The 24,239-nt window shown below is 46.9% G+C and overlaps 1 protein-coding gene across 1 annotated transcript in view; it reads right to left on the bottom strand.

The window, feature by feature from the left end:
* LOC139414026 (protein diaphanous homolog 3-like) overlaps positions 1-24,239 on the bottom strand; it is a 618,119-nt gene that overhangs the window by 404,956 nt on the left and 188,924 nt on the right. The gene's annotated exons all lie outside the window — the stretch shown is intronic.

Below are 24,239 nucleotides of genomic sequence, written 5' to 3'. Positions count from 1 at the left end.
AGACTAGAGAGCTGGATCCATACTAGACTAGAGAGCTGGATCCATACTAGACTAGAGAGCTGGATCCTTACTAGACTAGAGAGCTGGATCCATACTAGACTAGAGAGCTGGATCCATACTAGACTAGAGAGCTGGATCCATACTAGACTAGAGAGCTGGATCCATACTAGACTAGAGAGCTGGATCCATACTAGACTAGAGAGCTGGATCCATACTAGACTAGAGAGCTGGATCCATACTAGACTAGAGAGCTGGATCCATACAAGACTAGAGAGCTGGATCCATACTAGACTAGAGAGCTGGATCCATACTAGACTAGAGAGCTGGATCCATACTAGACTAGAGAGCTGGATCCTTACTAGACTAGAGAGCTGGATCCATACTAGACTAGAGAGCTGGATCCATACTAGACTAGAGAGCTGGATCCATACTAGACTAGAGAGCTGGATCCATACAAGACTAGAGAGCTGGATCCATACTAGACTAGAGAGCTGGATCCATACTAGACTAGAGAGCTGGGACGCCATGCTAAAAAACGCGATGAAAGCCAAACGTCCCTGGAGTGGCTGGCCTGTGTGTGTTTTTTATAACCTATTAAAAACCGTCAGCACATTCAGACAGGCGGAGGGAGAACTCCTCCAGACGAGAACCGACAGTCGAAACACTGAATGGACTAAAACAGGGCTGATCGGAGTCCATTTTAAAATCACATCTCCTTCAAAAGTAAAACAACAAAAAACCCTCTCTCTCCTTTTAGCCCCTCAATCCCCCTGTGGGGCGACACGTCTAATAATAATGCTATTCCCTCGTCTAAAATCGAGGAGAAAATAGATGAATTCCCAAAGCTGTTATTTCTCTTAAGTTGTTTATTACACATAGCTTAGGCTGTTTGAGTGGGAATATCATGTGTGATTCAGAGGGTTTCAGAGCTGAGGGGAGGACAGACAGGAAGTACAGACAGACATAATCCTGCCTGCTAGGAGGCTGATCCATACTTCTTTCATGTCACTTTCAACTTCTCACAGAGGATTTACCCCGGCGCTTCAAACCTTCAACAACAAACGTGACGGCAGTGTGAGCTCTGTCCCTTTCAGACGTGATGGCAGTGTGAGCTCTGTCCCTTTCAGACGTGATGGCACAGTGTGAGCGCTGTCCCTTTCAGACGTGATGGCACAGTGTGAGCGCTGTCCCTTTCAGACGTGATGGCACAGTGTGAGCTATGTCCCTTTCAGACGTGATGGCACAGTGTGAGCTCTGTCCCTTTCAGACGTGATGGCAGTGTGAGCTCTGTCCCTTTCAGACGTGATGGCACAGTGTGAGCTCTGTTCCTTTCAGACGTGATGGCAGTGTGAGCTCTGTCCCTTTCAGACGTGATGGCACAGTGTGAGCTCTGTCCCTTTCAGACGTGATGGCAGTGTGAGCTCTGTCCCTATCAGACGTGATGCCACAGTGTGAGCTCTGTCCCTTTCAGCCCCGGAGGTCTTTAAGTCTGATTCTGACAACCTGATATATGGAGAGCAGCGGCAATTATGTCCACAGAAATAGAAATGGGAAATAGAGGAGAGGAGAGGAGAGGGGAGGGGAGGGGGGGGGAGGGGAGGGGAGGGGAGAGGAGAGGAGAGGAGAGGAGAGGAGAGGAGAGGAGAGGAGAGGAGAGGAGAGGAGAGGAGAGGAGAGGAGAGGAGAGGAGAGGAGAGGAGAGGAGAGGAGAGGAGAGGAGAGGAGAGGAGAGGGGAGGGGAGAGGAGAGGAGCGGACAGAACAGAGCAGAATGTGAATCTACATTTAATGACGCACATGAAGGAAAATACGCTAATTACAATATTGATGTTTCATTAAAGAAACAGAGGACTTCTGACATAACAGGAGGCGTTGAATTGTTTTATTTCCTCGGGCCCTGAATCAGGTCAAGGAGAAGGGCCTGGTGCAGTGATTAATGACAATGTGGATGGTGTGTCAATACACCTTAAAGCTCAACTAAATATCATCCCAGGACAAACTGGTTGACAGATCGATATTCCGGCACCACGTGAACCTCTTCAAGTCAGAAAGACCATCATGCTTTTAGGGAAAGAGGATCATTCTGTACATGTATTAAAACTGAGAGTTTAACCAATTCCTGTCCCCTTGATGATGGAGTCCGGGCTCCTACCCAAATAACATTGATGACGACACAATCTAAAATATAATTTCCATCTCCAGAAATTATCCAAATAACATTTAGGTAAAACATGATGTTAAATCGATTTCCATATTAGACCACTCTTGTAGCCAATGGGCACTAAGAGCTGTCGCCCAGCTGATGAAACCCCTATATAATATACATAGACTGAAGCATGGAGTTTGTCCATCTATATTTACACCACTGGCACATCCTGATTGTTGTCAATATTAATTAGTATTATTTTATTATAAATATATTTATTAACATTCAGCACAGACCCCAGACCTGTCTCATTCAACACAGACCCCAGACCTGTCTCATTCACCACAGACCCCAGACCTGTCTCATTCAGCACAGACCCCAGACCTGTCTCATTCAACACAGACCCCAGACCTGTCTCATTCAACACAGACCCCAGACCTGTCTCATTCAACACAGACCCCAGACCTGTCTCATTCACCACAGACCCCAGACCTGTCTCATTCACCACAGACCCCAGACCTGTCTCATTCAGCACAGACTGGTTAGCATACCGCCAAGAGACAGAGAGAGAGAGAGAGAGAGAGAGAGAGAGAGAGAGAGACAGAGAGAGAGAGAGACAGAGACAGAGACAGAGAGAGAGAGAGAGAGAGAGAGAGAGAGAGAGAGAGAGAGAGAGAGAGAGAGAGAGAGAGAGAGAGAGAGAGAGAGAGAGAGAGAGACAGAGAGAGAGAGAGAGAGAGAGAGACAGAGAGAGAGAGAGACAGAGAGAGAGACAGAGAGAGAGAGAGAGAGACAGAGAGAGAGAGAGACAGAGAGAGAGAGACAGAGAGAGAGAGAGAGAGAGACAGAGAGAGAGAGAGACAGAGAGAGAGAGAGACAGAGAGAGAGACAGAGAGAGAGAGAGACAGAGAGAGACAGAGAGAGAGAGAGAGAGAGAGAGAGAGAGAGAGAGAGAGAGAGAGAGAGAGAGAGAGAGAGAGAGAGAGAGAGAGAGAGAGAGAGAGAGAGAGAGAGAGAGAGAGAGAGGAGCTGGGTAACAGGGATCATCCCTCACTGAGGAACAGAGCTCTCCCCCCTTCCATCCATGTCAGCAGGACTGAGACAAAAGCCGGTCCTCCACTTCAGCTCAGTGGGCGGTGAACCAAATCAGAGAAAGGCTGTGTCCTGTTCCACGACAATTAGTCAAAAACAAGTCTCAGGAAGACTCATCAAAACAAAGACAGATCCCTCTTCAGTGGAGCTGTAACTATGGTGATCTATCCATCCTTCTCCTCATGAACACAGGTGTGTGTGTGTGTGTGTGTGTGTGTGTGTGTGTGTGTGTGAATGGAGTAACAGCTGAGTTCATTTGAATTGCTCTAACACCCACACACTGACAAAGACAAAAGGAGAAAAACACGAGACGGAACACTGTGTTCACTAAAGCTTAGGAGTCTGCGTCCCAGAAGGCACTCTATCCCCTATATAGAGCACTACCACCACCACACAGCCCTATGGGGCCCTACTCAAACCTAGTGCCCTAAAATAGGGAGTAGGGTGCCATTTGACATAGAGACAAGTCTCTCATCTCCTCGTGTTCAGAGAGAGGGAGGGTTGTAGTTTGCGGCGCTGAGTGGACATTGAAGTTGAGTAGCGATGCGATGTAGGAAGTGGTTTGAACTCTGCGTGTCCGTCTGCCCTGCTGTCACGGCCCCTTTCCCTTCAGCGGTGTCATTAGCCCGAGTAGCGGTGTCTAGTGCAAGCCCGAAACGAGCCACTTCACTGACGACCTCTCCTCCTCCTCCTCCTCCCTCTCGCTTGACCCTCCACCACGTCTGAAGAGCCGCGGAGAGAGGCGTTCCAGATGGTACCTTTTGATAGTGTACTACTGTTGACCCTGGGACATTTGGGCACTATTAAAAAAGGGTTAGGGTTATTAAAAAAGGGTTAGGGTTATTAAAAAAGGGTTAGGGTTATTAAAAAAGGGTTAGGGTTATTAAAAAAGGGTTAGGGTTATTAAAAAAGGGTTAGGGTTATTAAAAAAGGGTTAGGGTTATTAAAAAAGGGTTAGGGTTATTAAAAAAGGGTTAGGGTTATTCAAAAAGGGTTAGGGTTATTCAAAAAGGGTTAGGGTTATTAAAAAAGGGTTAGGGTTATTAAAAAAGGGTTAGGGTTATTAAAAAAGGGTTAGGGTTATTAAAAAAGGGTTAGGGTTATTAAAAAAGGGTTAGGGTTATTAAAAAAGGGTTAGGGTTATTAAAAAAGGGTTAGGGTTATTAAAAAAGGGTTAGGGTTATTAAAAAAGGGTTAGGGTTATTAAAAAAGGGTTAGGGTTATTAAAAAAGGGTTAGGGTTATTAAAAAAGGGTTAGGGTTATTAAAAAAAGGTTAGGGTTATTAAAAAAGGGTTAGGGTTATTAAAAAAGGGTTAGGGTTATTAAAAAAGGGTTAGGGTTATTAAAAAAGGGTTAGGGTTATTAAAAAAGGGTTAGGGTTATTAAAAAAGGGTTAGGGTTATTAAAAAAGGGTTAGGGTTATTAAAAAAGGGTTAGGGTTATTAAAAAAGGGTTAGGGTTATTAAAAAAGGGTTAGGGTTATTAAAAAAGGGTTAGGGTTATTAAAAAAGGGTTAGGGTTATTAAAAAAGGGTTAGGGTTATTAAAAAAGGGTTAGGGTTATTAAAAAAGGGTTAGGGTTATTAAAAAAGGCAACAGGATGTCATTTGTGATGCAGGCGAGACACAAACATCTTCCCACTGCTGGCGGAGTGACATCACAAAGGATTAGACAGTGGTTACCAGGGAGACGTGTCATCACAGAGAGACAGTGGTTACCAGGGGGACGTGTCATCACAGAGAGACAGTGGTTACCAGGGGGACGTGTCATCACAGAGAGACAGTGGTTACCAGGGGGACGTGTCATCACAGAGAGACAGTGGTTACCAGGGGGACGTGTCATCACAGAGAGACAGTGGTTACCAGGGGGACGTGTCATCACAGAGAGACAGTGGTTACCAGGGGGACGTGTCATCACAGAGAGACAGTGGTTACCAGGGGGACGTGTCATCACAGAGAGACAGTGGTTACCAGGGGGACGTGTCATCACAGAGAGACAGTGGTTACCAGGGGGACGTGTCATCATAGAGAGACAGCGGTAACCAGGGGAACGTGTCATCACAGAGAGACAGTGGTTACCAGGGGGACGTGTCATCACAGAGGAGAGACAGTGGTTACCAGGGGGACGTGTCATCACAAAGCGCCACATGTCATCATTACGGGCCACTAACCCAGACATGATCAGTCTCAGCAGTAAGCAGCAAGACCAGGTTAATTTATGCACGCTGACCTTAAGCGAGGCGGCGATAGGAAGGAGACAGGAAGGACTCCAACCGTCAACAAGATGAATTTAATGTATTTCAGAGAGATTTGTGGACCGCAACGCCCCTATTAAATATTAACGAGTTTACAGTCATTTATTCTCTCTCACCGCAGGAATAATGTTCTCGTCCCTATTGGTGCCCTATTAACTATCTAGTGCACTAATATCATCAAAAGTTGTGCACTACATAGGGAATAGGGAGCCATTTTGGGATACACCATATTAGGTTTAAAATCGGGCCAGAACACGGACGGTAGGAGTGAAGGATGGACCATCACAGTAGTATTGTAGGAGTGAAGGGTGGACCATCACAGTAGTAATGTAGGAGTGAAGGGCGGACCGTCACAGTAGTAATGTAGGAGTGAAGGATGGACCATCACAGTAGTAATGTAGGAGTGAAGGGCGGACCGTCACAGTAGTAATGTAGGAGTGAAGGGTGGACCGTCACAGTAGTAATGTAGGAGTGAAGGGTGGACCATCACAGTAGTAATGTAGGAGTGAAGGGTGGACCGTCACAGTAGTAATGTAGGAGTGAAGGGTGGACCATCACAGTAGTAATGTAGGAGTGAAGGGTGGACCATCACAGTAGTAATGTAGGAGTGAAGGGTGGACCATCACAGTAGTAATGTAGGATGAAGGGTGGACCGTCACAGTAGTAATGTAGGAGTGAAGGGTGGGCCATCACAGTAGTAATGTAGGAGTGAAGGGTGGACCATCACAGTAGTAATGTAGGAGTGAAGGGTGGACCATCACAGTAGTAATGTAGGAGTGAAGGGTGGACCGTCACAGTAGTAATGTAGGATGAAGGGTGGACCGTCACAGTAGTAATGTAGGAGTGAAGGGTGGGCCATCACAGTAGTAATGTAGGAGTGAAGGGTGGACCATCACAGTAGTAATGTAGGAGTGAAGGGTGGACCGTCACAGTAGTAATGTAGGAGTGAAGGGTGGACCGTCACACAGTAGTAATGTAGGAGTGAAGGGTGGACCATCACAGTAGTAATGTAGGAGTGAAGGGTGGACCATCACAGTAGTAATGTAGGAGTGAAGGGTGGACCATCACAGTAGTAATGTAGGAGTGAAGGGTGGACCATCACAGTAGTAATGTAGGAGTGAAGGGTGGACCATCACAGTAGTAATGTAGGATGAAGGGTGGACCGTCACAGTAGTAATGTAGGAGTGAAGGGTGGGCCATCACAGTAGTAATGTAGGAGTGAAGGGTGGACCATCACAGTAGTAATGTAGGAGTGAAGGGTGGACCATCACAGTAGTAATGTAGGAGTGAAGGGTGGACCGTCACAGTAGTAATGTAGGAGTGAAGGGTGGACCGTCACACAGTAGTAATGTAGGAGTGAAGGGTGGACCATCACAGTAGTAATGTAGGAGTGAAGGGTGGACCATCACAGTAGTAATGTAGGAGTGAAGGGTGGACCATCACAGTAGTAATGTAGGGTTGAAGGGTGGACCATCACAGTAGTAATGTAGGAGTGAAGGATGGACCATCACAGTAGTAATGTAGGAGTGAAGGGTGGACCGTCACAGTAGTAATGTAGGAGTGAAGGGTGGACCATCACAGTAGTAATGTAGGAGTGAAGGGTGGACCGTCACAGTAGTAATGTAGGAGTGAAGGGTGGATCATCACACAGTAGTAATGTAGGAGTGAAGGGTGGACCATCACAGTAGTAATGTAGGAGTGAAGGGTGGACCATCACAGTAGTAATGTAGGAGTGAAGGATGGACCATCACAGTAGTAATGTAGGAGTGAAGGATGGACCGTCACAGTAGTAATGTAGGAGTGAAGGGTGGACCATCACAGTAGTAATGTAGGAGTGAAGGGAGGACCATCACAGTAGTAATGTAGGAGTGAAGGGTGGACCGTCACAGTAGTAATGTAGGAGTGAAGGGTGGACCGTCACAGTAGTAATGTAGGAGTGAAGGGTGGACCATCACAGTAGTAATGTAGGAGTGAAGGGCGGACCGTCACAGTAGTAATGTAGGAGTGAAGGGTGGACCATCACAGTAGTAATGTAGGAGTGAAGGGTGGACCATCACAGTAGTAATGTAGGAGTGAAGGGTGGACCATCACAGTAGTAATGTAGGAGTGAAGGGTGGACCATCACAGTAGTAATGAAGGAGTGAAGGGTGGACCGTCACACAGTAGTAATGTAGGAGTGAAGGGTGGACCATCACAGTAGTAATGTAGGAGTGAAGGATGGACCATCACAGTAGTAATGTAGGAGTGAAGGGTGGACCATCACAGTAGTAATGTAGGAGTGAAGGGTGGACCATCACAGTAGTAATGTAGGAGTGAAGGATGGACCATCACAGTAGTAATGTAGGAGTGAAGGGTGGACCATCACAGTAGTAATGTAAGAGTGAAGGATGGACCATCACAGTAGTAATGTAGGAGTGAAGGATGGACCATCACAGTAGTAATGTAGGAGTGAAGGATGGACCATCACAGTAGTAATGTAGGAGTGAAGGATGGACCATCACAGTAGTAATGTAGGAGTGAAGGGTGGACCATCACAGTAGTAATGTAGGAGTGAAGGGTGGACCATCACAGTAGTAATGTAGGAGTGAAGGATGGACCATCACAGTAGTAATGTAGGAGTGAAGGGTGGACCATCACAGTAGTAATGTAGGAGTGAAGGGTGGACCGTCACAGTAGTAATGTAGGAGTGAAGGGTGGACCATCACAGTAGTATTGTAGGAGTGAAGGATGGACCATCACAGTAGTAATGTAGGAGTGAAGGGTGGACCATCACAGTAGTATTGTAGGAGTGAAGGGTGGACCATCACAGTAGTAATGTAGGAGTGAAGGATGGACCATCACAGTAGATATGTAGGAGTGAAGGGTGGACCATCACAGTAGTAATGTAGGAGTGAAGGGTGGACCGTCACACAGTAGTAATGTAGGAGTGAAGGGTGGACCGTCACACAGTAGTAATGTAGGAGTGAAGGATGGACCATCACAGTAGTAATGAAGGAGTGAAGGGTAGCTGCCCTGGACTCCTCCACCAGACACAGAGGAAAACACACTTCATCATCTCATTCCCCTGAAACAACAAAACACACAGGAATCATAGACGAATAATGAGCCCCCTTATCTGGCTAACTTCATGGCTGAGGAAGCTCGACTCGCCTCTAGAGGATCCTCCCCAAGGCTCTGGGTGTGTGTGTGGGGTGTGGTGTGTCTGGGGTGTGTGTGTGTGGTGTGTCTGGGGTGTGTGTGTGGGGGGGGTGTGTCTGTGTGTGATCGTACTACAGCCATGTGGGACTTCTCTACCAGAAATAGAAGTCATCTGACTGTGTTTTTCACTGTTCCCACCTCGTTCCCCCCCTCGGGTATTATTATGAAGGGGACTTCTTATTGGAGAGGGACAGTCTCTAGTCTCCGTCCGTCCGTCCGTCCGTCCGTCCGTCTGACTCCCTGTCTGTCACATCACAGGTAAATGGTAACACTGTGATCTTTAATCAGGAGATAGTCAGCCCCACACACACAGGTTGATGTGTTGCTCTATCAAAGCCTTATGATTTTGAACTATAATTTGTCGATCGCCCCGCAAGAACTGATTTTCAAGACGTGTCAAGTCTGCAATCATGCTGCTGTGGGATTGTGTTTAGCGGGGCCATCAGTATTCCATTCAGCCAATCACTGGAGAGGAACGGGAGGGGGAGGGGGAGGAGGGGAAGGTATGGAACGGGAGGGGGCGGGGGGGAGAGGAAGGAATGGAACGGGAGTAGGAGGAGCGAACCCCTCGTCCCTCTCCTCCCCTCGTCCCTCTCCTCCCTCCTCTCCTCCCTCCCCTCGTCCCTCTCCTCGTCCCTCCCCTCGTCCCTCTCCTCCCCCCGTCCCTCTCCTCGTCCCTCCCCTCGTCCCTCTCCTCCCCCCTCTCCTCCCTCCCCTCGTCCCTCCCCTCGTCCCTCTCCTCCCTCCCCTCGTCCCTCCCCTCCCTCCCCTCGTCCCTCCCCTCGTCCCTCTCCTCTCCTCTCATGTTCTGTGCCCTTGTTTTTCCTGTAAATGAAGGCATTAATCTGAAAACTGGGTTTTTTTCTCCATAGAAACATCTTGGGCAGGCCATTGACTATAGTGGTTCAGTCAGATTATATAAGACATGTCAACAAAGAATATCTCGGAGGACTAACCATCCCCTAAATAACAGCTAGACAGTCAGGGAGAATCTAAAATATAAACATGATGTGTTCAGCAGTATTTCTGTTATGGAATGGGGGGGGGGGGGTCTCCATTGACTATAATGGTTCAGTCAGAATGGGGGGGTCTCCATTGACTATAATGGTTCAGTCAGAATGGGGGGGTCTCCATTGACTATAATGGTTCAGTCAGAATGGGGGGGTCTCCATTGACTATAATGGTTCAGTCAGAATGGGGGGGTCTCAATTGACTATAATGGTTCAGTCAGAATGGGGGGGGTCTCCATTGACTATAATGGTTCAGTCAGAATGGGGGGGTCTCCATTGACTATAATGGTTCAGTCAGAATGGGGGGGTCTCCATTGACTATAATGGTTCAGTCAGAATGGGGGGGTCTCCATTGACTATAATGGTTCAGTCAGAATGGGGGGGTCTCAATTGACTATAATGGTTCAGTCAGAATGGGGAGGTCTCCATTGACCCCCCCCCCCCCCCCAATGCACCACCACTCCCTAATGCACCACTCTCTGAACAGCTTCTATCCCCAAGTCATCAGACTGCTGAACAGCTTCTATCCCCAAACCATCAGACTGCTGAACAGCTTCTATCCCCAAGTCATCAGACTGCTGAGATGCTTCTATCCCCAAACCATCAGACTGCTGAACAGCTTCTAACCCCAAGCCATCAGACTGCTGAACAGCTTCTACCCCCAAGCCATCAGACTGCTGAACAGCTTCTATCCCCAAGCCATCAGACTGCTGAACAGCTTCTATCCCCAAGTCATCAGACTGCTGAACAGCTTCTATCCCCAAACCATCAGACTGCTGAACAGCTTCTACCCACCAAGCCATCAGACTGCTGAACAGCTTCTATCCCCAAGCCATCAGACTGCTGAACAGCTTCTATCCCCAAGCCATCAGACTGGTGAACAGCTTCTATCCCCAAGCCATCCGACTGCTGAACAGCTCCTACCCACCAAGCCATCAGACTGCTGAACAGCTTCTATCCCCAAGCCATCAGACTGCTCAACAGCTTCTACCACCAAGCCATCAGACTGCTGAACAGCTCCTACCCACCAAGCCATCAGACTGCTGAACAGCTTCTATCCCCAAGCCATCAGACTGCTCAACAGATCATCAAATGGCTACCCAAACTACGGTATAGAACCTATATTTACACCGACTCTACCCACACACTAACACACACACACAAACCCACTACATACACTCGAAAGCCACACACACTCTGAGCACTCTTCACATAAGCTGCTGCTACTCTGTTAATTATCTATCCTGATTGACTAGTCACTTTGCCCAGCTTCTATCTCAAGGCCATCAGACTGTTAAACAGACACCACTAACATTGAGTGGCTGCTGCCAACACACTGACACATCTCCAGCCACTTCAATAATTAATAATTGGATGAAATAAATATATCACTAGCCACTTCATTAAACAATGCCACTTAATATAATGTTTACATACCCTACATTACTCATCTCATATGTATATACTGTCCTCTATACCATCTACTGCATCTTGCCTATGCCGCTCTGTACCATCACTCATTCATATATCTTTATGTACATATTCATATTCTTTCCTTTAAAAAAAAGGTAGTTGTGAATTTATTAGATATTACTGCATTGTCGGAACTAGAAGCACAAGCATTTCACTACACTCGCATTAACATCTGCTAACCATGTGTATGTCACCAATAACATCTGCTAACCATGTGTATGTGATCAATAACATCTGCTAACCAAGTGTATGTGATCAATAACATCTGCTAACCATGTGTATGTGATCAATAACATCTGCTAACCGTGTGTATGTGATCAATAACATCTGCTAACCATGTGTATGTGATCAATAACATCTGCTAACCGTGTGTATCTGACCAATAACATCTGCTGACCATGTGTATGTGACCAATAACATCTGCTAACCATGTGTATGTGATCAATAACATCTGCTAACCATGTGTATGTGACCAATAACATCTGCTAACCATGTGTATGTGATCAATAACATCTGCTAACCATGTGATCAATAACATCTGCTAACCATGTGATCAATAACATCTGCTAACCATGTGATCAATAACATCTGCTAACCATGTGATCAATAACATCTGCTAACCACGTGTATGTGATCAATAACATCTGCTAACCATGTGATCAATAACATCTGCTAACCATGTGATCAATAACATCTGCTAACCGTGTGTATGTGATCAATAACATCTGCTAACCATGTGATCAATAACATCTGCTAACCATGTGTATGTGATCAATACCATCTGCTAACCATGTGACCAATAACATCTGCTAACCATGTGATCAATAACATTTGCTAACCATGTGTATGTGATCAATTACATCTGCTAACCATGTGATCAATAACATCTGCTAACCACGTGTATGTGATCAATAACATATGCTAACCGTCTGAATGGGATCAATAACATATGCTAACCGTCTGTATGGGATCAATAACATCTGCTAACCATGTGTATGGGATCAATAACATCTGCTAACCATGTGTATGTGATCAATAACATATGCTAACCACGTGTATGTGATCAATAACATCTGCTAACCATGTGATCAATAACATCTGCTAACCATGTGATCAATAACATCTGCTAACCATGTGATCAATAACATCTGCTAACCATGTGATCAATAACATCTGCTAACCATGTGATCAATAACATCTGCTAACCGTGTGTATGTGATCAATAACATCTGCTAACCATGTGATCAATAACATCTGCTAACCATGTGTATGTGATCAATAACATCTGCTAACCATGTGACCAATAACATCTGCTAACCATGTGATCAATAACATTTGCTAACCATGTGTATGTGATCAATTACATCTGCTAACCATGTGATCAATAACATATGCTAACCGTCTGAATGGGATCAATAACATATGCTAACCGTCTGTATGGGATCAATAACATCTGCTAACCATGTGTATGGAATCAATAACATCTGCTAACCATGTGTATGGGATCAATAACATCTGCTAACCGTCTGTATGTGACCAATAACACGTGATCAGGCATTAGGTAGACAACACTTAATACCCAGGGGTGACCAGGCCTTAGCTAGACAACACTTAATACCCAGGGGTGATCAGGCCTTAGCTAGACAACACTTAATACCCAGGGGTGATCAGGCCTTAGCTAGACAACACTTAATACCCAGGGGTGATCAGGCCTTAGCTAGACAACACTTAATACCCAGGGGTCGATCAGGCCTTAGCTAGACAACACTTAATACCCAGGGGTGATCAGGCCTTAGCTAGACAACACTTAATACCCAGGGGTGATCAGGCCTTAGCTAGACAACACTTAATACCCAGGGGTCGATCAGGCCTTAGCTAGACAACACTTAATACCCAGGGCTCGATCAGGCCTTAGCTAGACAACACTTAATACCCAGGGGTGATCAGGCCTTAGCTAGACAACACTTAATACCCAGGGCTCGATCAGGCCTTAGCTAGACAACACTTAATATCCAGGGGTCAATCAGGCCTTAGCTAGACAACACTTAATACCCAGGGGTGATCAGGCCTCAGCTAGACAACACTTAATATCCAGGGGTCAATCAGGCCTTAGCTAGACAACACTTAATACCCAGGGGTGATCAGGCCTCAGCTAGACAACACTTAATACCCAGGGGTCGATCAGGCCTTAGCTAAACAACACTTAATACCCAGGGGCCGATCAGGCCTTAGCTAGACAACACTTAATACCCAGGGGCCGATCAGGCCTTAGCTAAACAACACTTAATACCCAGGGGCCGATCAGGCCTTAGCTAGACAACACTTAATACCCAGGGGCCGATCAGGCCTTAGCTAGACAACACTTAATACCCAGGGCCGATCAGGCCTTAGCTAGACAACACTTAATACCCAGGGGTCGATCAGGCCTTAGCTAAACAACACTTAATACCCAGGGGCCGATCAGGCCTTAGCTAGATAACAGCATGACAGTAACACTTGCAGTAGTAACAAAGGCAACATGTAGGAAAGACAGTTGGCTGACTTAAATTAGAAAAGCTCATTGAGACGCGATGACAGACACTGTTATGGGTTTTTCGCTCACAGAGGAAATGTATCTGGTGCCCAAATATTTCCCAGGAACTACAGTCTGGTTCCTGTAACATCTACAAACACATCTATAAAAACAACAACTCTGTTCGTTATCAGGCACCAGAGGCCTGTTTTTGTCTCAATCCAGAAATCCCACGGTTAGCCAGCCAGCCAGCCAGCCAGCCAGCCTGCCAGCCAGCCAGTCAGCCATCTTCTCCTGTCTATGTACAAAACGTCATTTATATTCTGCATAGGTCCTACCCACTATTAAATATGAACCAATCAAGTTGCAGACACAACAGTGTCCAGAGATGGACCCACAGGGAATAGGTCCTACTTTACTGGGCACCAGGACCGACAGGGAATAGGTCCTACTTTAGACCAGGACCCACAGGGAATAGGTCATACTTTAGACCAGGACTCACAGGGAATAGGTCCTACTTTACTGGGCACCAGGACCGACAGGGAATAGGTCCTACTTTACTGGGCACCAGGACCGACAGGGAATAGGTCCTACTTTAGACCAGGACCCACAGGGAATAGGTCATACTTTAGACCAGGACTCACAGGGAATAGGTCCTACTTTACTGGGCACCAGGACCGACAGGGAATAGGTCCTACTTTACTGGGCACCAGGACCGACAGGGAATAGGTCCTACTTTACTGGGCACCAGGACCGACAGGGAATAGGTCCTACTTTACTGGGCACCAGGACCGACAGGGAATAGGTCCTACTTTACTGGGCACCAGGACCGACAGGGAATAGGTCCTACTTTACTGGGCACCAGGACCCACAGGGAATAGGTCCTACTTTAGACCAGGACCGACAGGGAATAGGTCCTACTTTAGACCAGGACAGACAGGGAATAGGTCCTACTTTAGACCAGGACAGACAGGGAATAGGTCCTACTTTAGACCAGGACCGACAGGGAATAGGTCCTACTTTAGACCAGGACCCACAGGGAATAGGTCATACTTTAGACCAGGACTCACAGGGAATAGGTCCTACTTTACTGGGCACCAGGACCGACAGGGAATAGGTCCTACTTTACTGGGCACCAGGACCGACAGGGAATAGGTCCTACTTTACTGGGCACCAGGACCCACAGGGAATAGGTCCTACTTTACTGGGCACCAGGACCGACAGGGAATAGGTCATACTTTACTGGGCACCAGGACCGACAGGGAATAGGTCCTACTTTACTGGGTACCAGGACCCACAGGGAATAGGTCCTACTTTACTGGGCACCAGGACCGACAGGGAATAGGTCCTACTTTAGACCAGGACCGACAGGGAATAGGTCCTACTTTAGACCAGGACCGACAGGGAATAGGTCATACTTTACTGGGCACCAGGACCGACAGGGAATAGGTCCTACTTTACTGGGCACCAGGACCGACAGGGAATAGGTCCTACTTTACTGGGCACCAGGACCGACAGGGAATAGGTCCTACTTTACTGGGCACCAGGACCGACAGGGAATAGGTCCTACTTTACTGGGCACCAGGACCGAGAGGGAATAGGTCCTACTTTAGACCAGGACAGACAGGGAATAGGTCCTACTTTAGACCAGGACCGACAGGGAATAGGTCATACTTTAGACCAGGACAGACAGGGAATAGGTCCTACTTTAGACCAGGACAGACAGGGAATAGGTCCTACTTTAGACCAGGACCGACAGGGAATAGGTCCTACTTTACTGGGCACCAGGACCGACAGGGAATAGGTCCTACTTTACTGGGCACCAGGACCGACAGGGAATAGGTCCTACTTTACTGGGCACCAGGACCGAGAGGGAATAGGTCCTACTTTAGACCAGGACAGACAGGGAATAGGTCCTACTTTAGACCAGGACAGACAGGGAATAGGTCCTACTTTAGACCAGGACCGACAGGGAATAGGTCCTACTTTAGACCAGGACAGACAGGGAATAGGTCCTACTTTAGACCAGGACCCACGGGGAATAGGTCCTACTTTACTGGGCACCAGGACCGACAGGGAATAGGTCCTACTTTACTGGGTACCAGGACGGACAGGGAATAGCCAGACGACTTGGTAAGAGTCAGATTGACAGCTGTGTGTGTGTGTGTGTGTGTGTGTGTGTGTGTGTGTGTGTGTGTGTGTGTCTCTCTCCAACGGAGGCCCAAGCCTCTTGAACATTGAATAGCATACATGCAGAGCAGGAGAAGTACTGTGGAGGACGAGAGTACCGTGTAGGCAGCTGGAAGACTGACGTGGCTTCAGAGATAAAACACAGTAGACTGGTTGGTTTAAACATTTCAGACTGACGTGGCTTCGTAGATAAAACACAGTAGACTGGCTGGTTTAAACATTTCAGACTGACGTGGCTTCGTAGATAAAAACACAGTAGACTGGTTGGTTTAAACATTTCAGACTGACGTGGCTTCAGAGATAAAACACAGTAGACTGGTTGGTTTAAACATTTCAGACTGACTAGGCTTCAGAGATAAAACACAGTAGACTGGTTGGTTTAAACATTTCAGACTGACTAGGCTTCAGAGATAAAACACAGTAGACTGGTTGGTTTAAACATTTCAGACTGACGTGGCTTCGTAGATAAAAACACAGTAGACTGGTTGGTTTAAACATTTCAGACTGACGAGGCTTCAGAGATAAAACACAGTAGACTGGTTGGTTTAAACATTTCAGACTGACGTGGCTTCGGAGATAAAACACAGTAGACTGGCTGGTTTAAACATTTCAGACTGACGAGGCTTCGTAGATAAAACACAGTAGACTGGTTGGTTTAAACATTTCAGACCGACGTGGCTTCAGAGATAAAACACAGTAGACTGGCTGGTTTAAACATTTCAGACTGACGTGGCTTCGTAGATAAAACACAGTAGACTGGTTGGTTTAAACATTTCAGACCGACGAGGCTTCAGAGATAAAACACAGTAGACTGGCTGGTTTAAACATTTCAGACCGACGAGGCTTCAGAGATAAAACACAGTAGACTGGTTGGTTTAAACATTTCAGACTGACGTGGCTTCGGAGATAAAACACAGTAGACTGGTTGGTTTAAATATTTCAGACTGGCGGCCATTTTCTTCCTCCTCGTCTCTCAACAACACCAAGGATGAGACTCAATGGCCCCCTTTTCACGTATACTACACTGACCAGAGCCCATAGGGACCCTAGAATACAGAATAGGGTGTCATTTGGGACCCTAGAATACAGAATAGGATGTAATTTGGGACCCTAGAACACAGAATAGGGTGTGATTTGGGACCCTAGAACACAGAATAGGGTGTGATTTGGGACCCTAGAACACAGAATAGGGTGTGATTTGGGACCCTAGAACACAGAATAGGGTGTGATTTGGGACCCTAGATCTAACATGTGATTGGTATCTCATCAGGACTGAGGGGTCTAACATGTGATTAGTATCTCATCAGGACTGAGGGGTCTAACATGTGATTAGTATCTCAGTCAGGACTGAGGGGTCTAACATGTGATTAGTATCTCAGTCAGGACTGAGGGGTCCAACATGTGATTAGTACCTCTCTCTCAGTCAGGACTGAGGGGTCTAACATGTGATTAGTACCTCAGTCAGGACTGAGGGGTCTAACATGTGATTATTATCTCAGTCAGGACTGAGGGGTCTAACATGTGATTAGTATCTCATCAGGACTGAGGGGTCTAACATGTGATTAGTATCTCAGTCAGGACGGAGGGGTCCAACATGTGATTAGTATCTCAGTCAGGACTGAGGGGTCTAACATGTGATTAGTATCTCATCAGGACTGAGGGGTCTAACATGTGATTAGTATCTCAGTCAGGACGGAGGGGTCCAACATGTGATTAGTATCTCAGTCAGGACTGAGGGGTCTAACATGTGATTAGTATCTCATCAGGACTGAGGGGTCTAACATGTGATTAGTATCTCAGTCAGGACTGAGGGGTCCAACATGTGATTAGTACCTCTCTCTCAGTCAGGACTGAGGGGTCTAACATGTGATTAGTACCTCAGTCAGGACTGAGGGGTCTAACATGTGATTATTATCTCAGTCAGGACTGAGGGGTCTAACATGTGATTAGTATCTCATCAGGACTGAGGGGTCTAACATGTGATTAGTATCTCAGTCAGGACGGAGGGGTCCAACATGTGATTAGTATCTCAGTCAGGACTGAGGGGTCTAACATGTGATTAGTATCTCATCAGGACTGAGGGGTCTAACATGTGATTAGTATCTCAGTCAGGACGGAGGGGTCCAACATGTGATTAGTATCTCAGTCAGGACTGAGGGGTCTAACATGTGATTAGTATCTCAGTCAGGACTGAGGGGTCCAACATGTGATTAGTACCTCTCCCTCAGTCAGGACTGAGGGGTCTAACATGTGATTAGTATCTCAGTCAGGACTGAGGGGTCTAACATGTGATTAGTATCTCAGTCGGGACTGAGGAGGTCTAACATGTGATTAGTATCTCAGTCAGGACTGAGGGGTCTAACATGTGATTAGTATCTCATCAGGACTGAGGGGTCTAACATGTGATTAGTATCTCAGTCAGGACTGAGGGGTCCAACATGTGATTAGTACCTCTCTCTCAGTCAGGACTGTGGGGTCTAACATGTGATTAGTACCTCAGTCAGGACTGAGGGGTCTAACATGTGATTATTATCTCAGTCAGGACTGAGGGGTCTAACATGTGATTAGTATCTCATCAGGACTGAGGGGTCTAACATGTGATTAGTATCTCAGTCAGGACGGAGGGGTCCAACATGTGATTAGTATCTCAGTCAGGACTGAGGGGTCTAACATGTGATTATTATCTCATCAGGACTGAGGGGTCTAACATGTGATTAGTATCTCAGTCAGGACGGAGGGGTCCAACATGTGATTAGTATCTCAGTCAGGACTGAGGGGTCTAACATGTGATTAGTATCTCAGTCAGGACTGAGGGGTCCAACATGTGATTAGTACCTCTCCCTCAGTCAGGACTGAGGGGTCTAACATGTGATTAGTATCTCAGTCAGGACTGAGGGGTCTAACATGTGATTAGTATCTCAGTCAGGACTGAGGAGGTCTAACATGTGATCAGTACCTCTCTATCAGTCAGGACTGAGGGGTCTAACATGTGATTAGTATCTCATCAGGACTGAGGGGTCTAACATGTGATTAGTATCTCAGTCAGGACTGAGGGGTCTAACATGTGATTAGTACCTCTCTCTCAGTCAGGACTGAGGAGGTCTAACATGTGATTAGTACCTCAGTCAGGACTGAGGGGTCTAACATGTGATTAGTATCTCAGTCAGGACTGAGGGGTCTAACATGTGATTAGTATCTCAGTCGGGACTGAGGAGGTCTAACGTGATTAGTATATCAGTCGGGACTGAGGAGGTCTAACATGTGATTAGTATCTCAGTCAGGACTGAGGGGTCTAACATGTGATTAGTACCTCTCTCTCAGTCAGGACTGAGGGGTCTAACATGTGATTAGTATCTCATCAGGACTGAGGGGGTCTAACATGTGATTAGTATCTCAGTCGGGACTGAGGAGGTCTAACATGTGATTAGTATCTCAGTCAGGACTGAGGAGGTCTAACATGTGATTAGTATCTCAGTCAAGACTGAGGGGTCTAACATGTGATTAGTATCTCAGTCAGGACTGAGGGGTCTAACATGTGATTAGTATCTCAGTCAGGACTGAGGAGGTCTAACATGTGATTAGTACCTCTCTCAGTCAGGACTGAGGAGGTCTAACATGTGATTAGTATCTCAGTCAGGACTGAGGGGTCTAACATGTGATTAGTATCTCATCAGGACTGAGGAGGTCTAACATGTGATTAGTACCTCAGTCAGGACTGAGGGGTCTAACATGTGATTAGTATCTCAGTCAGAACTGAGGGGTCTAACATGTGATTAGTATCTCAGTCAGGACTGAGGGGTCTAACATGTGATTAGTACCTCAGTCAGGACTGAGGGGTCTAACATGTGATTAGTACCTCAGTCAGGACTGAGGAGGTCTAACATGTGATTAGTATCTCATCAGGACTGAGGAGGTCTAACATGTGATTAGTATCTCAGTCAGGACTGAGGAGGTCTAACATGTGATTAGTATCTCATCAGGACTGAGGGGTCTAACATGTGATTAGTATCTCATCAGGACTGAGGAGGTCTAACATGTGATTAGTACCTCAGTCAGGACTGAGGGGTCTAACATGTGATTAGTACCTCTCTCTCAGTCAGGACTGAGGAGGTCTAACATGTGATTAGTATCTCAGTCAGGACTGAGGGGTCTAACATGTGATTAGTATCTCAGTCAGGACTGAGGGGTCTAACATGTGATTAGTACCTCTCTCTCAGTCAGGACTGAGGGGTCTAACATGTGATTAGTATCTCAGTCAGGACTGAGGGGTCTAACATGTGATTAGTATCTCAGGTCAGGACTGCGGAGGTCTAACATGTGATTAGTACCTCTCTCTCAGTCAGGACTGAGGGGTCTAACATGTGATTAGTATCTCAGTCAGGACTGAGGGGTCTAACATGTGATTAGTATCTCATCAAGACTGAGGAGGTCTAACATGTGATTAGTATCTCAGTCAGGACTGAGGGGTCTAACATGTGATTAGTATCTCAGTCAGGACTGAGGGGTCTAACATGTGATTAGTATCTCATCAAGACTGAGGGGTCTAACATGTGATTAGTATCTCAGTCAAGATTGAATCCCCCGAGCTGCCCAGGTGAAAATCTGTTGTTCTTCCTCTGAACAAGGCAGTTAATCCACTGTTCCTAGACCAGTTAACCCTCTGTTCCTAGACCAGTTAACCCACTGTTCCTAGACCAGTTAACCCTCTGTTCCTAGACCAGTTAACCCCACTGTTCCTAGACCAGTTAACCCTCTGTTCCTAGACCAGTTAACCCACTGTTCCTAGACCAGTTAACCCCACTGTTCCTAGACCAGCTAACCCAATGTTCCTAGACCAGTTAACCCACTGTTCCAAGACCAGTTAACCCACTGTTCCTAGACCAGTTAACCCACTGTTCCTAGACCAGTTAACCCTCTGTTCCTAGACCAGTTAACCCTCTGTTCCTAGACCAGTTAACCCTCTGTTCCTAGACCAGTTAACCCTCTGTTCCTAGACCAGTTAACCCTCTGTTCCTAGACCAGTTAACCCTCTGTTCCTAGACCAGTTAACCCACTGTTCCTAGACCAGTTAACCCACTGTTCCTAGACCAGTTAACCCTCTCTTCCTAGACCAGTTAACCCACCGTTCCTAGACCAGTTAACCCACCGTTCCTAGACCAGTTAACCCTCTGTTCCTAGACCAGTTAACCCTCTGTTCCTAGACCAGTTAACCCTCTGTTCCTAGACCAGTTAACCCACTGTTCCTAGACCAGTTAACCCACTGTTCCTAGACCAGTTAACCCACTGTTCCTAGACCAGTTAACCCACTGTTCCTAGACCAGTTAACCCACTGTTCCTAGACCAGTTAACCCTCTGTTCCTAGACCAGTTAACCCACTGTTCCTAGACCAGTTAACCCACTGTTCCTAGACCAGTTAACCCACTGTTCCTAGACCAGTTAACCCACTGTTCCTAGACCAGTTAACCCTCTGTTCCTAGACCAGTTAACCCACTGTTCCTAGACCAGTTAACCCTCTGTTCCTAGACCAGTTAACCCACTGTTCCTAGACCAGTTAACCCTCTGTTCCTAGACCAGTTAACCCACTGTTCCTAGACCAGTTAACCCACTGCTCCTAGACCAGTTAACCCACTGTTCCTAGACCAGTTAACCCACTGTTCCTAGACCAGTTAACCCTCTGTTCCTAGACCAGTTAACCCACTGTTCCTAGGCCAGTTAACCCACTGTTCCTAGACCAGTTAACCCACTGTTCCTAGACCAGTTAACCTACTGTTCCTAGACCAGTTAACCCACTGTTCCTAGACCAGTTAACCCACCTTAACTGACTTGTCTAGTTAAATAAAAAGGTATAAAATGTTAGTTTTTTAAATCTGCAAAATCGGAGCCCAAAAATACAACGTTGTTGCATGTGCTGCATTATCCCTTCATCTTCCTCTTCCTCTTCCAAAAGGGTCGCTATTCTATAACTGACAAAATAACTAATCTGGGGCCTTAAACCTGAAGGTCAGTTTTTAATAAAATATCAGAAACCAATTTCCACTTGTCTGTCACGTCCATTTATCACCTCATTTAATACAATTAGAGAGAGAGGCAGTCTGTGGGCGGGGCTGTGGGCGGGGCTGTGGGCGGGGCTGTGGTCTGTGGCCGGGGCTGTGGTCTGTGGCCGGGGCTGTGGTCGGGGCTGTGGGCGGGGCTGTGGGCGGGGCTGTGGTCTGTGGCCGGGGCTGTGGTCTTTGGCCGGGGCTGTGGTCTGTGGCCGGGGCTGTGGTCTGTGGCCGGGGCTGACACTGAGGCCTCACGTCAGGGACCAGCTGGTGAGTGTTCTTGGTGTGTGTGTGTGTGTCTTGGTGTGTGTGAGAGTGTGTGTCTTGGTGTGTGTGAGAGTGTGTGTCTTGGTGTGTGTGTGTGTGTGTGTCTTGGTGTGTGTGTGTGTGTGTGTCTTGGTGTGTGTCTTGGTGTGTGTGTGTGTGTGTGTGTGTGTGTGTGTGTGTGTGTGTGTGTGTGGGAGGAGTGTTGGAGACATGTGGGGTTACAGGTGTTAGAATCTGCAGAACTGACAGGAGAGAGTTGATAAGAGATACTGGAGTCAGGGGAGAGAGTTGATAAGAGATACTGGAGTCAGGGGAGATAGTTGATAAGAGATACTGGAGTCAGGGGAGATAGTTGATAAGAGATACTGGAGTCAGGGGAGAGAGTAGATAAGAGATACTGGAGTCAGGGGAGAGAGTTGATAAGAGATACTGGAGTTAGGGGAGGGGAGAGAGTAGATAAGAGATACTGGAGTCAGGGGAGGGGAGAGAGTTGATAAGAGATACTGGAGTCAGGGGAGAGGAGAGAGTTGATAAGAGATACTGGAGTCAGGGGAGGGGAGAGAGTTGATAAGAGATACTGGAGTCAGGGGAGAGGAGAGAGTTGATAAGAGATACTGGAGACAGGGAGAGAGTTGATAAGGGATACTGGAGACAGGGGAGAGGAGAGAGTTGATAAGGGATACTGGAGACAGAGGAGAGAGTTGATAAGAGATACTGGAGTCAGGGGAGAGAGTTGATAAGAGATACTGGAGTCAGGGGAGGGGAGAGAGTAGATAAGAGATACTGGAGTCAGGGGAGAGAGTTGATAAGAGATACTGGAGTCAGGGGAGGGGAGAGAGTAGATAAGAGATACTGGAGTCAGGGGAGAGAGTTGATAAGAGATACTGGAGTCAGGGGAGGGGAGAGAGTAGATAAGAGATACTGGAGTCAGGGGAGGGGAGAGAGTTGATAAGAGATACTGGAGTCAGGGGAGAGAGTTGATAAGAGCTACTGGAGTCAGGGGAGAGGAGAGAGTTGATAAGGGATACTGGAGTCAGGGGAGAGAGTTGATAAGGGATACTGGAGACAGGGGAAGGAGTTGATAAGAGATACTGGAGACAGGGGAGAGAGTTGATAGGGGATACTGGAGTCAGGGGAGAGAGTTGATAAGGGATACTGGAGACAGGGGAAGGAGTTGATAAGAGATACTGGAGACAGGGGAGAGAGTTGATAGGGGATACTGGAGTCAGGGGAGAGAGTTGATAAGGGATACTGGAGTCAGGGGAGAGAGTTGATAAGGGATACTCGAGTCAGGGGAGAGAGTTGATAAGGGATACTGGAGACAGGGGAGAGGAGAGAGTTGATAAGAGATACTGGAGTCAGGGGAGAGGAGAGAGTTGATAAGAGATACTGGAGTCAGGGGAGAGAGTTGATAAGGGATACTGGAGTCAGGGGAGAGAATTGATAAGAGATACTGGAGTCAGGGGAGAAGAGAGAGTTGATAAGGGATACTGGAGTCAGGGGAGAGGAGAGAGTTGATAAGGGATACTGGAGTCAGGGGAGAGAGTTGATAAGAGATACTGGAGACAGGGGAGAGGAGAGAGTTGATAAGGGATACTGGAGACAGGGGAGAGGAGAGAGTTGATAAGGGATACTGGAGACAGGGGAGAGGAGAGAGTTGATAAGGAATACTGGAGTCAGGGGGGAGGAGAGAGTTGATAAGGGATATTGGAGTCAGGGGAGAGGAGAGAGTTGATAAGGGATACTGGAGTCAGGGGAGAGAGTTAATAAGAGATACTGGAGACAGGGGAGAGGAGAGAGTTGATAAGGGATACTGGAGACAGGGGAGAGGAGAGAGTTGATAAGGGATACTGGAGTCAGGGGAAAGGAGAGAGTTGATAAGAGATACTGGAGTCAGAGGAGAGAGTTGATAAGGGATACTGGAGACAGGGGAGGGAGTTGATAAGGGATACTGGAGTCAGGGGAGAGAGTTGATAAGGGATACTGGAGTCAGGGGAGAGAATTGATAAGAGATACTGGAGTCAGGGGAGAGGAGAGAGTTGATAAGGGATACTGGA

The sequence above is a fragment of the Oncorhynchus clarkii genome, chromosome 7 (genome assembly GCF_045791955.1).
Source record: "Oncorhynchus clarkii lewisi isolate Uvic-CL-2024 chromosome 7, UVic_Ocla_1.0, whole genome shotgun sequence".
Taxonomy (NCBI): Eukaryota; Metazoa; Chordata; class Actinopteri; order Salmoniformes; family Salmonidae; genus Oncorhynchus; species Oncorhynchus clarkii.
The sequence above is the reverse complement of the archived record's forward strand: the minus strand, read 5'-3'. Positions and strand labels throughout refer to the sequence as shown.